The sequence below is a fragment of the Gallinula chloropus genome (assembly GCF_964237585.1).
Source record: "Gallinula chloropus genome assembly, chromosome: 4".
Lineage (NCBI taxonomy): Eukaryota > Metazoa > Chordata > Aves > Gruiformes > Rallidae > Gallinula > Gallinula chloropus.
This window is the reverse complement of record NC_140088.1, coordinates 14,747,825-14,759,928: the sequence shown is the minus strand read 5'-3', so window position 1 is coordinate 14,759,928 and position 12,104 is coordinate 14,747,825.

Here is a 12,104-nt window from a genome sequence, read left to right as displayed (position 1 = left end):
TTTTTTTTTTTCTCAAATGGGCAGTGGAGAGAGAGAGAGAGAGAGGTTAATCAAGGGCATAGTTACCTCTCCAGTTGGAAGTAACTTGCTAATCAGAAAGAAGATATGAAGAAAACTGTAGCCTAGGGCAAAATGGGGCCAGTGAGTGGGATGTTGTGTTATTTTCACAGTTTTGCTCAGCCTGTGTCTGAGGTGCTGCTAAAGGCAAAATGAGGTATGCAGGGGAAGAGTGGCTAAAAGTAGAGGAAAGAGTGAGAAAATATCTCTTTGCTGAAGTTAGGATCCTTGAACTGTCAGTCAGGAAATGGCTTTTCCCTAGTGCAAGAGAAAATGATAGCAGTTGATATAGCAGCACTTGTAAGCCATGGGTGTGGAAATATGCCCATTTGGACTTGGCTCTGACTTCTGTTTTTCTCTGATGGCTAATGTATGCCATTCCCTACAGGTAACAAGGTGATAAAATAACTATCCTCCTTGAATTTAAAATTCCCTTTTCATCCATACCATTCATAAACAATGGGAAGGATGAGAAGGGAAGGGAAACTCATCATGAAATTGCATTGAGGTATAAATCAGGGGATAACAGAGGGGAGATTGAGTTTCATTTTGTCCATTATTTTTAACACAGTGAATTTCTGGAGAACACCATGTATCACAGCTTGATAAGAAGAATTAGATGTATGAGCTACTCATATGAGTTGATACTGTTCCTACAACTTCAAGATAATACAAGGTACTTTACTCTTCCATACTGAATAAGCTCATAGAGCCTAATGATGCACGTCATGAGCTCTGTAGTACTCCAGATGATGTAATACCAATAGTGGCATTGCTTCTTTAGGAATGGACTGATAATAACCTCAGTTGAAGTGATTAGACAGTGGAATAGTTTATTATCTCAGAGTGAGGAAATTATAAAGGAAACATATCTTCAAGAAAACTACTTGATAACTCAGCCTTCAGAAAGCATAAGAAGCTGATACATAAAGGTCTTTAAGAAGGCAAACAAGCAGAGAAGGGAGTGAAGGAGGGTTGTCATGAAAGAAAATCAGCTGTCATAGCAATATAATTATAAACTATTGCCACAGAAAATAAAGATCATAGAATCATAGAATGGTCTGGGTTGGAAGGGACCCCAAGGATCATAGAGCTCCAACCTCCCTGCCACAGGCAGGGACACCAACCTCCAGGCCTGGATCTACACAAGGCTGCCCAGGGCTCCATCCAACCTGGCCTTGAACACCTCCATGGACGGGGAATCCACTACCTCTCTGGGCAGCCTGTTCCAGCACCTCACCACTCTTTCTGTAAAAAACTTCCCCCTAATATCTAATCTAAACCTTCCCTCCTTTAGCTTTAGTCCATTCCCCCTTGTCCTGCCATTATCTGCTCTTTTAAAAAGTTGAATCCCCTCCTGCTTATAAGCTCACTTCAGGTACTGGAAGGCTGCAATGAGGTCCCCCCGCAGCCTTCTCTTCTCCAGGCGGAACAAGCCCAGTTCCCTCAGCCTCTCTTTGTAGGGCAGGTGCTCCAGCCCTCTAATCATCCTTGTGGCCCTCCTCTGAACCCTCTCCAACAGTTCCACATCCTTCTTGTATTTGGGGCCCCAGATCTGGACACAGGACTCCAGATGGGGCCTCACGAGGGCAGAGTAGAGAGGGACAATCACCTCCCTGTCCCTGCTGGCCACCCCTCTCCTGATGGAGCCCAGGATACCATTGGCCTTGCGAGCTGCAAGAGCCCATTGCTGGCTCATGTTAAGTTTCTCATCCACCACAATCCCCAAGTCCTTCTCAGCAGGGCTGCTCTCAGGGAGCTCTTCTCCCAGTCTGTATCTGTGTCTGGGATTCTTCCGTCCCAAGTGCAACACCTGACACTTGGCAGTGTTGAACCTCATTAGGTTCCCCCTAACAGCAAAAGGAAATTTGTTATGAGGAAGAAAAAGGAATGATCATTTATAAGGGCAGGAGTACAGACTGCAGTTTGTACTGAAAAAGTGTGAATGATTTCTCTGTTTCCATTTTCAGGCATTATGTGTACTTTAAAAATTTACGGTACAGACATTTTTAGAGGTGGCAGAACAATAATACTGAATGCAGAATTAACAGGTTGAAGTTTGCACATAAACACAGTGACATTGCGTGGGCCTAATGAAAATTAGCGCAGCACACTTAAGTCAATAATAAAGCTAGTCATTGAATAGGGAATAATCATCTTTGAAAATCTGGATGATTTGAAAAAGGAAAAGCTGGGCATTTGTAAGAATGGATTCCAAGAGAGATGCTGGGAAAAAAGTATTAATAACAACAGGGAAAATAACAAATTGATAAACAACACGAATATGTAAAAAAACCATAATATAGTTTTTTTTTGTTGTTGTTTTATGGGAAATTGCCTAATGGAACTACAGATATGATGTATCTTGAGCTTAGTACAAGTTTGGTATTGTCATATCAATTCTCAGAATAAAGCTAGAGAAATCAGGTCTGTGTAATGTTTTCCTCACAAGTTTTATTGCACAACTGCCTTGGTAAGAACTTAAGGATTCACTGTCAAACTGAGAGAATATTTATTAAAAGTTATCAGCAGACCTTCTGCAACTAAGCAGCTGTACAGAACAATAAACTGGATTTGCCATTCTGCAATTTAGTACCTTTCTTCTATTTTATAGCTAGTAAATGAGTAAATTATAGGAAGAAATGCTGTTTTGTACACAGAGGAAGGAGACGAGGACAGGGAAAGGTAATGTAACTGGTCTGGTCTCACTCTATAATACCCGTCCCTTCAGATGGAAGAATAATATAAACAAGTCTGTAAAATAGCGCTGCTAACCATCCCAGCTGTATGATAGAACTGTGTTTCATTTGTTGGGAATGAAGCAGCTAAAATAATGCAGATCCTGAATATGATTGTAGGCAGGATCATCGCTGTAAAAATAAAACTCCTTCCTCATGCTTCCTTGCATGCACGTGGATCAGGCATTTCAATAAACCCTTAGTTCTGAGAGACCTTGGGACAAAGGAGTGTGTGTGTATGTGTATGTCTGTGTGTTTATATATATATATATATTGTGTGTGCGTGTATACATATATATACACACACACAGAGGTGTACATATAGGAATAGTTCTGTGTCCTAGCAGTGGGGCTGAAAATTCAGGAGAAAACACAGCTCAATTTCAGTTTACAGACTTAATAACAAAGAAACTTGAATTGTTGTCTTCTTGTCCCATGATGCACAAGTATATACAATATACTTGGGTCAATAGTTACACGAATGGATGGTCTTCATAGATTAACTTGTCATAAAAGGTGGCTGAATATGAAATAGATGCACAAGATATTCTTTTGAAAAGTTGTTTTTAAGGCAACATATAACGTCTTTGATCTTGTGTCCACATTGTGGTCTCCAAGGTTCTTGCTACTTGGACTTTTGAAATTCAAAACACATTGAAAAAAGCTTGAACCTACACATTTTTTTCCTAAAAAGGTTTTGCTAATTGTTTCAAGACTAGGTATATCTAGAGTAATACTGCATGTGATAGTAATGCAATACAGAGATTGTTGATTAAGAGATAGAAAGAATTCCATCTTTACAACAGTGTCCTCTGCCTTGCACTAGTTCACTTCCAATGTTCCCTGGAGCATTTCACGGCTTTGTATTATACTCAGCTAGAAATTCCATACCTCTGACACTGCCAAATTCACTATAAATTGAATTAAATATGTCCTTTATTGTAATTTATTGCTCCCAGTCTGTGAATTGCTGCAACAGTTTCAAACATCTGGACTTGTCATATCAAATTATGTCAAAACAATAACCATAAGCTGAGAAACTGATCTGTTTAATAGAATGGTGTACATGTGGGGCCACAAAATCACAACCGAGAACATCCATACTTCCCTACTTAGTGCCTTATGCTAGAGCAATTCACACTGTACCATTTTGTGCCTTCATCTTAGATCTGGAGTGGAGACTGATTTGACAGAATGTAGTGCTTTGTTTGTGGCTAGTTGATTTTTAAATGTAGGGCTGGACAATTCTTGAGCAGGGCATGAAAAGTTTAAAGTCCTTTTCATTCACTGCTGCATGGTATATAAGCCTTTTTTATAACCATTCAAAGAGAGCTGAACGTTGATCTCTAATGCATTCATGTATCATGGCCTTACATCTGTTTCTTGACAAAAGCTCTGTAAGAAAATCATCCCTTTGCTGAATTATCTGTATGTTCCTTTTTTCATTTTTATGAATCATGATAAATACTTAAATGACTTGCTAACAGTCTTCTTATAAGTTATTGTTATTGTCATAGTAACAACCTACTGAAGATTCTTTCAGACACATGGAAGCCTTGTATACCCCCAAACTTATAACGCGCTGGGGGAGTCTGATGCTGGATTGTCCACAGCCCACGTACCGCTGCTGCTGGCCCCTTCCCTACTGGTGGCAGGTCTGGGGAGAGCTAAGAGTGAGTTCCTCCCTGCAGAATAACTTCACAACATACAGGAACCTGGGGGGGCCCTTCGCACCTGGTGGGAGTGCATTTTGACAGGTGGGTGGGAGGTGGGTAAGCCTTAGCTAGGGTTTTCAGAACTGGCGATCCTATGCGCTGCCACAGATGTATGCAGACAGTTTCTTTCCCTGCCTGCGCTTGTGGCTGGACAGCCATGCATCATGTTGGGCTGTTTTGGGCCAAGGCCTATGCTGAGAGGATATATTAGGTGAAATGCAGTGCAACGCTAATGGAGCTGCCTGGCTTTTGGGATGAATCTGACTCATGTTTGTCCAAGTCAACGTGTAGGGTCATAAACATGCTTGTTTAAATCCATGCACGTACAGGTTATGTCATACCAGTCTGCAAGTCCTCAAATCACTAACTGATGTATTTTTGAAAATCTCGCTCCTTTTAGGCTAGGAAGAATTTAATTTTGCATTTTCGGTCTAGGAGGCCAGTAAATAGCACACAGCATCACACAAATGCGATATAGCCTCTGATCAGCATTTCAACTTAAAGGCATTTTGATTTGCTTTTACTTTATAACAAAGTAACTAGCAACATTTCTGATACTAACTGAAATATTGCATACAATATTTTTAGCAGTTAGAAATGAAGAAATTGCTTTTTAGCAATTAGAAATGAAGAAAAATTTATAGGCACTCTCCTTTTTTCAATAATTGCTAATGAGAGCCTCAGGAGTAAGCTCTCAAGTTTACATTTCCTCTACCATAGAATACACACACAACATTTTGTTAAAAAAATCATCTGTGCCATTTTTATTACTAAATTCCACCAATGCATCTTTTAAAAAGCTGAAAAATGGTGTTTGAATGTAGGATTGAAACTAACCTCATTCTGAAGCTCAAATTTGAAAGCATCAGTGTGCCGTAGGATTCTGTAGTACGTATGAGAACAATATTTTCCCCCATTGTACATGAGATAGAGCAAAATAAGCCCTACCTAGTTTTCAGGTCTCTTTGAGGAAAGCAGAACACAATGGTGTTTCTCCTTACATGGTTACCGAAGCAGTTGTATTCACAATATATGTAATCAGTCTTTTTATACAGCATACTTTACTCAAACAATGTAACTTTTTCCTTTTGACAGTACTTATGATTTCCTCAAGATTTGGCATTACTTAAAGGAAGCAGATGAATTTAAATTATTTGATTTTCTAAAATCAGTGATTTTAGTGATTTTTTTCTAAATTCTTTTCTAAAATCAGTGTTTTTCTAAAATCAGTGACCTTTAGGGGAATAAGAACTAAGAACGAATGGTCCAGTCAAGTTATTCTTAGTTGTTTTCCATTTTCAGATCAGATAAAATCTCAACTAATATTGTTTGAAAATAGGAGAAACCTCCACCTTCATTCTTTCTTGAAACTTCACCAGCCCTGATTCTAAGCCTGGAAGCAGCTCATCTTGCCACTCAACTTTCCTTCCTTCTAGACATCAGCTCTGCAGTTCAGAATATGCCAATAGCCCAAAGTAACAATTCCCAAGGTCCTCTTCTGTTTTATGGCTTGTGAAACTGGGATGAACATTTCCTGAGACCCCCCCCCCCCCCCCCCCGAAAGACCACCTAAAAAAGTCTGTCCCCTGGCAGAGGGAATGAGTCTACTTTGTGTTTCAAAACCTGCAACCTGCATTCACTTCATACTACAGCCTCCTAGTGCTGATAGAGAAAAAAGTTTCTTCACATCTAGCTCATGATGAACCTTACAGAAGGTTTTCCATTAAAGGCCGTTTCCTTACCTGAGCTTCAAATACAAAAACAGACACATGAAGTAATGTCACAGGGTTCCAGGCAAAGTCTCAAACAACAAGCCACCCTTAAGAGTTTTATTTCACATGTACAAGTCAGCACAGTCTTAGAGCGATGTGAAATAAGATTAAGAATTTTTTTGAGCTCTGTAGCCAGGTTTTATTGAAAGACTGAATCTCTTCAGCCTGAATCATGCATGGAGAATAAAGTGCAGTCTGCCACTGTATTTCTGTGTTGCAAGGTTGAGTGATTCAGTCTTACCCTGCTTGTGTGACGAATGACCAGATTAAGATATTTCCTGAAATGTGGATTGGGGCTGGTCACCATAAGGGCCATATGAAAGACATACAAGGGTGTCTTTAAGATAAGATCACTCATGTTGGAAATGCCTGTTCTGTTGTAAGAGAGCCTTGTACTTTTTGCTGGGAGAGTCTGCCCATCTTGTGTACACTGCAGTAGTCTTGACTTGAATTACAAGAGTGCTGTATTTTATTTCATTATTTCATTTTATTTTATTTTATTTTTCTATTCTAGTCATTTTATTTAATTGGGACATGTAAGGCTCTCAAGTGAGAGCCCCAAACTCTATTTTATGGTGGAATTTAAACTGATATATTAATGACTCTCTGGTGTGTCTTCATGAAGAGCACACTTGAAGATGTGTTAGAAACCGCAGCTCGTTCTGCCCACAGTGATGGCTCTTAAATTAGAAAGGATTCCACTGTGGCTTTCCCTTTTTATTGTGTATATCAACACCTCTTGTCTGTTGTATACTACAGAGCAAACTCACCAGTGAGGCCAGATTATTAAATTTCTGAGAATGGCAATGAGATAATTTGTACATTATTTGTGTCTCTACCAGGAAGTGCAGAAGAATAACAAGCAAGTCTTTGTTCTTCTGTGGCCAAAATAAGTTTAATTCTAAAGATTTTCCTTTAATAAATTAATCCAGCTCTGGGCTGGATTTAATCAAATGCTACACTAATGCAGGATGAAGGGATGATGATAGGCTGCTGGCAAACACCATGATCATAGGCAAAATTTTATTTTATGCATGTGTAGTTGCAAGGCTGTCTACCATCACTTCTGTGAGTTCTGGGGATACAGGGAGATTTTGGCCAGTGTTTGTTCATACCTTGATAGTGGTATCAAGTGGTTTTCTAACAGAAAACATTGTATTTATAATATTAGAGTTTATCTGCTAGACACTGTACTATGGTCCGACTGACTCCTCAGTTTTTCCTAATTTGTCAGGAAGTACTTTTACACAGAACATGCTTAGAAAGCTGCTATACCATGTCACATTCAGAGGATGTCTTCTCAACTTGTGTCAAGAGTTTGGTTTTAACTTGGTAGCAAAAATCATATTTACTTGTTTCATTACTTTTAAACCAGACACTACTTTGACAGCTGCTGCAAAACATGAAAACAGCTTAAAAATAATATGGCAATAACATCAATACACATCACAGAGCTCTGCTGCAGATGCTTTGGAATGAAACATAAAACCTCCCAAATAGCTGGAAATGAAAACAAGACAATATGTGCTGATTTATGTTGCATTCTGAAGGTCAATAAAGCTGAGATCTGGCAAGGAGAATGAGAGAGCACATTCCGTAAGAGACATCTGCCGCTGATAGGTGGTGTTGCCAGTGCTTCAGAACTCAAAAACAAAATTTGACATTGAAAAGCATCCTTAACTGGTCTTTAATGGTTTCATTAGCCACTGACAGGCAATATAACACAAGCTTATGTTGGTGAAAAATATCTGGTCAAATGGTCAATCCAGCAGGAAATATTTATAGCTTTCAGAGTTATGTCACACCCACAGCACGTGAGCGGACTGTGGAAGACTCATGTCTCTGGGATCTCCACCAGAAAAAAACCCCATGCCTCAGTCTGGTTATGTATCGTGGAGTCACCTGAGGTCAGTCCACTTGGATGTGTGCAGCAAAAAAGAATTATTCCACTTCAGTTAAAAATGAAGACAAGGAAATGGTTCAGTTCTTATTCCTAGTCCCTGTCTTTACATGATAAGATGCAGTCCTTCATGGCCACAGTTTTTGGTGCCCTCAGCAGAGAGAAAAAAGATAGGTGAAGTTCTGAAATTTTAATTACTTTTTCAAATGCCTTTTGGAAGTGAGGCTTGTGTAACTCAACGGCAATACAATGGAAAGAGAAGCTGCAGGGAGATAATGTTCCTGCATGTGAAACTGGGTCTGTGACTGGACAACAAATCTAATTACTGTGCATCGTCAGTGTCAGGCTGGCCATAGCTGTGGTAGGCTCCATGTGGCACACTGGGAGGAACTAATATGTGGGGAGGCCAGAGGTTTCTTATCTCTCCCACCAATAGTAAATCCCGTGTCATTGTCAGATGGTGGTAAAGGGTGGGATGAGATAACTAAAACATCAATATTTTGCAGTTCTCCAAACCCCAGCAGTGTGTCTGTCTGCACCCTTACATTTTGCTAGAATAATGATTTCAAAGCTTCAGAAAATAATTCAATACTTCATTTGCTACTCTGCAATATTTTTAACTGTAAAAAAGGATAATGGAAGTGAAGACCTGCAGACATGGGAACAGGCTACTTCCATGACTGAAACTGAACTGTGGGTGTTCCCTTGGCAAGCAGCTTTGTCTTGTGTTTAAGTTTTGATAGTCTCTACTTTAGGGGTGTAATTTTATGAACACTTAAGCAGAGAAGTGAACGTACATATGTAGTAGCAGAAATGTTAAATATATGTAAAGAAATTTATTTTTGAGTGGTAAATATTTGTTAACGATACTTCTAATAGATAAGGTTCCAGTTAAAGTTTCAAAGAAAATGTGGCAATTGGTGGTACATATTGAAAAAACGTGATCTCTGTTAAGAAATGGGAAAGTTAAATTACTCCAGGAATCAGTAATTGGAAAACTGAAACTGAGGATAAATTTATTTGACAATATTTCTAGTTTCAGTGACAACGGGACTGCTGACAGTTTATTTTAATCTCATCCAAGAGCTTTTCTATCTGACAAGAGAGCAAGGTAAATGAGTTGTGTTGTAATAGAAGCAGAGAGAGAATACTCCCAGCTCACTTATTTTTGTTACTACAATTGTAATTGCTCTTTTAAAATGATAACTGCAACTGGTTTCCAGTTCTCAGATTTGAAAGAGTTAATTGCATTCTTTTTATTTCAATATTTTTAAAAAAGGTAATCCTTTGAAAGAAAACAGTCTGTAGCACATGTGAGGTAACACCAACATTCTGTGGGAGGAAGCCTTTTAATCGCAGGTATGGTTATAGATAACACTTTAACACAGAGTTTGCAGTCAGCTAAAACATTCCTCATTGCAACAAAAATCCAGAATTCACCTGCACAGATAGAGGTAACCTGCCCCTGTGCGAGGAGCTAGGGGCCAGCAAGTAGGCTTATAGTCTCCAAGTCCTTAATGTTACATTTTCCATACATCTGTATTACTGACTGGGTGCCTGTGATCAGCTAAGCTTCAGAACAGTGAAGTTCACTGCATTTACTAGTAAACTGGGCTGTAGTAGCCTTTGGTATGCCCAAGAATCTTCCTGAATGATGCAACTGAGAACTTGGGTGCATGAGACCCCTCTAACAAGTTCAGGCTGCATCCGGACGTGAGAAAGACACTTGCCTCTTGGGCAAGTTGGTATCTGAAAATGGGCTCAGTCTCCCTCTCCATTAGTAATGTAGAGCAGGAGTTTTCAGCCTGTGGCTTATGAACTATTTTTGATTTACAGCCTGTAGAAGTCAATTAAAAAAAAGAAGCCTACTGCTGCTAGGCTTATATTTGTTGCACAGAGGTCTGGCCAGCCCTGGAAGATTTGCAGGGGTATAAAAATGAAAGAAAATAAAACCAGAAACAAATACAAAACAAGAAGCCTGAGCTGCAAGCCCTACTTTTCAATGGAGATTGCAATTTAAATGGTGCAGTCAAACACAGGAAGACATTTAAACTAAATGCAGGGAATTGTGAGAATGACGATTTCAGTAACTGGGAGGAAAAATGCTTTAGTTGAATCATATTAAATTCAATGGGAGCAAGTTCAGGCCCAAAAGTAAAGATTAAAGAAACTATGTGTATTCTAATACATATTCTGTGGAATAATATATAGTTACCTATTAATCTGAGAAATATCAAGATTTTTGGAAAGGCTAATTTTAATTTAACAAAAGCCTTAAATACCTTAAAACTAATCAGATGGAAGAAAAGACCTAGTTGTTTTTCTTGTGAATGACCAATGATAAATAGCCTCTTTTTGCATGGGCCACAGAAGTTTTTCTTTCAGATACAAACAGATTGCTGCTTTATTGTAGAGCATAATTTTTATAGTAATATTAAGAGATTTATGAGGAAATATTATGAACATAATTAAAACAATCCTATTATCTTTTTTGTGCACTTTTGCCAGTTTTGACGTGTGTTTAATTCTCTGATGCATCTGCCTATGAATACAAGAGGTTAAATTAGACCCCACAGAATTTAATTATAGATGTACTTGCCAGAGCAGAAAATGGATCTTTCTAAAATGTTTTGAAGTGCATTATGTCATTTAAACCTTTATATGGTGCATAATAAATGGTGCATATTCCTGGTGAGTCAATGAATGTGTTTTTCCAGATATAAGAAGAGGGGTAAGGGGATTATTAGGGCACAGACTTTTTAACAATCGTTATAAAGGGTGTATTTTAAAGATATAAACCTCAAAATCTGAAGAGCTTTTGCTTAATGCAAAAGAGTTAATCTCTTTTATTTTTTTCCCAGGAGTGGCAAATATAGGTAAAATCAATTCAATCACAATTCCCTACAATCTATGTTGACAAACTCCCTAAGAAAATTGTGAAGACTTCCTTTTACATACCACTGAATGACTAATTTCAGATGAATCTTTTTTGCAAGCTTTAGAGTCTTAATCACTTTGCAGTTTTGATTTCTATTTTAATAACATCTCTATATATTGAATGAAAGAAGACCAAAATGCATGCCCCGAATCCGACTGTTGAAAAGGCAAAGGAGGATTGTTATATTTCTAGATTTTTAAGGATTTTTATTTTTTCACTTGTAGGATTAAATCCTGTTATGTGATTTCTCATTAGTCAAGAGTTCAACAAGCTGTCAGTACAAAATTCGATACGAATCCTGTAAGGTTCCAGAACAGCTTTATATTTGTTAGTAAATTCTAACTGCTCAGAGCATAAAGTAAAAAATCTGACTGTTTAATATTTTAAAACATACAGACTTGGTCTCCTTTTCCAAGAATCAGTAGCCTTGTTTGTTTTAGGTACGATTTGATTATGCCCTATCTGTTTAAATCTTTAATAGTAGAAAACTGATAAAATGTGGCAACATAAACCACAGATATGACCATCTAAATACTTGCTTAGCATGTCAGTTGAGAGGAATTATTTTTCTTACTTAGTCTTACCTGTTTTTATCTTATTTATCTAGTTGTGATCCTAAGCCATCACCAAGAAAAGGGTATGGGAAGAGATGCTTTTCCCATTAGATCTTGTATTATAAATTTAGGCTGTCTACTTTCTGAAAGCTGTGATTTCAACATCTGGGAAAACAAAATCTTTATAAAGACATGTGCACACCACGTTTTCTTCTATTTTACTTCCCTAAGGTTATCTGAAGTCATTGAGATTGATCATTTTAGAGTTAATCCAAGTTTTCTCCAGTGAAGAATATGGACTTTTTTCTCTGGGTGTATTCAGGAACTTTTGTTCTCACAAAATGCATTCAATCCCCATTTTCAAAACCCAAAGAAAGTTCTTTAGGTCTTGGAGAAACTTCCTTGACATTCAGTAGGGGAAGGGACTGAT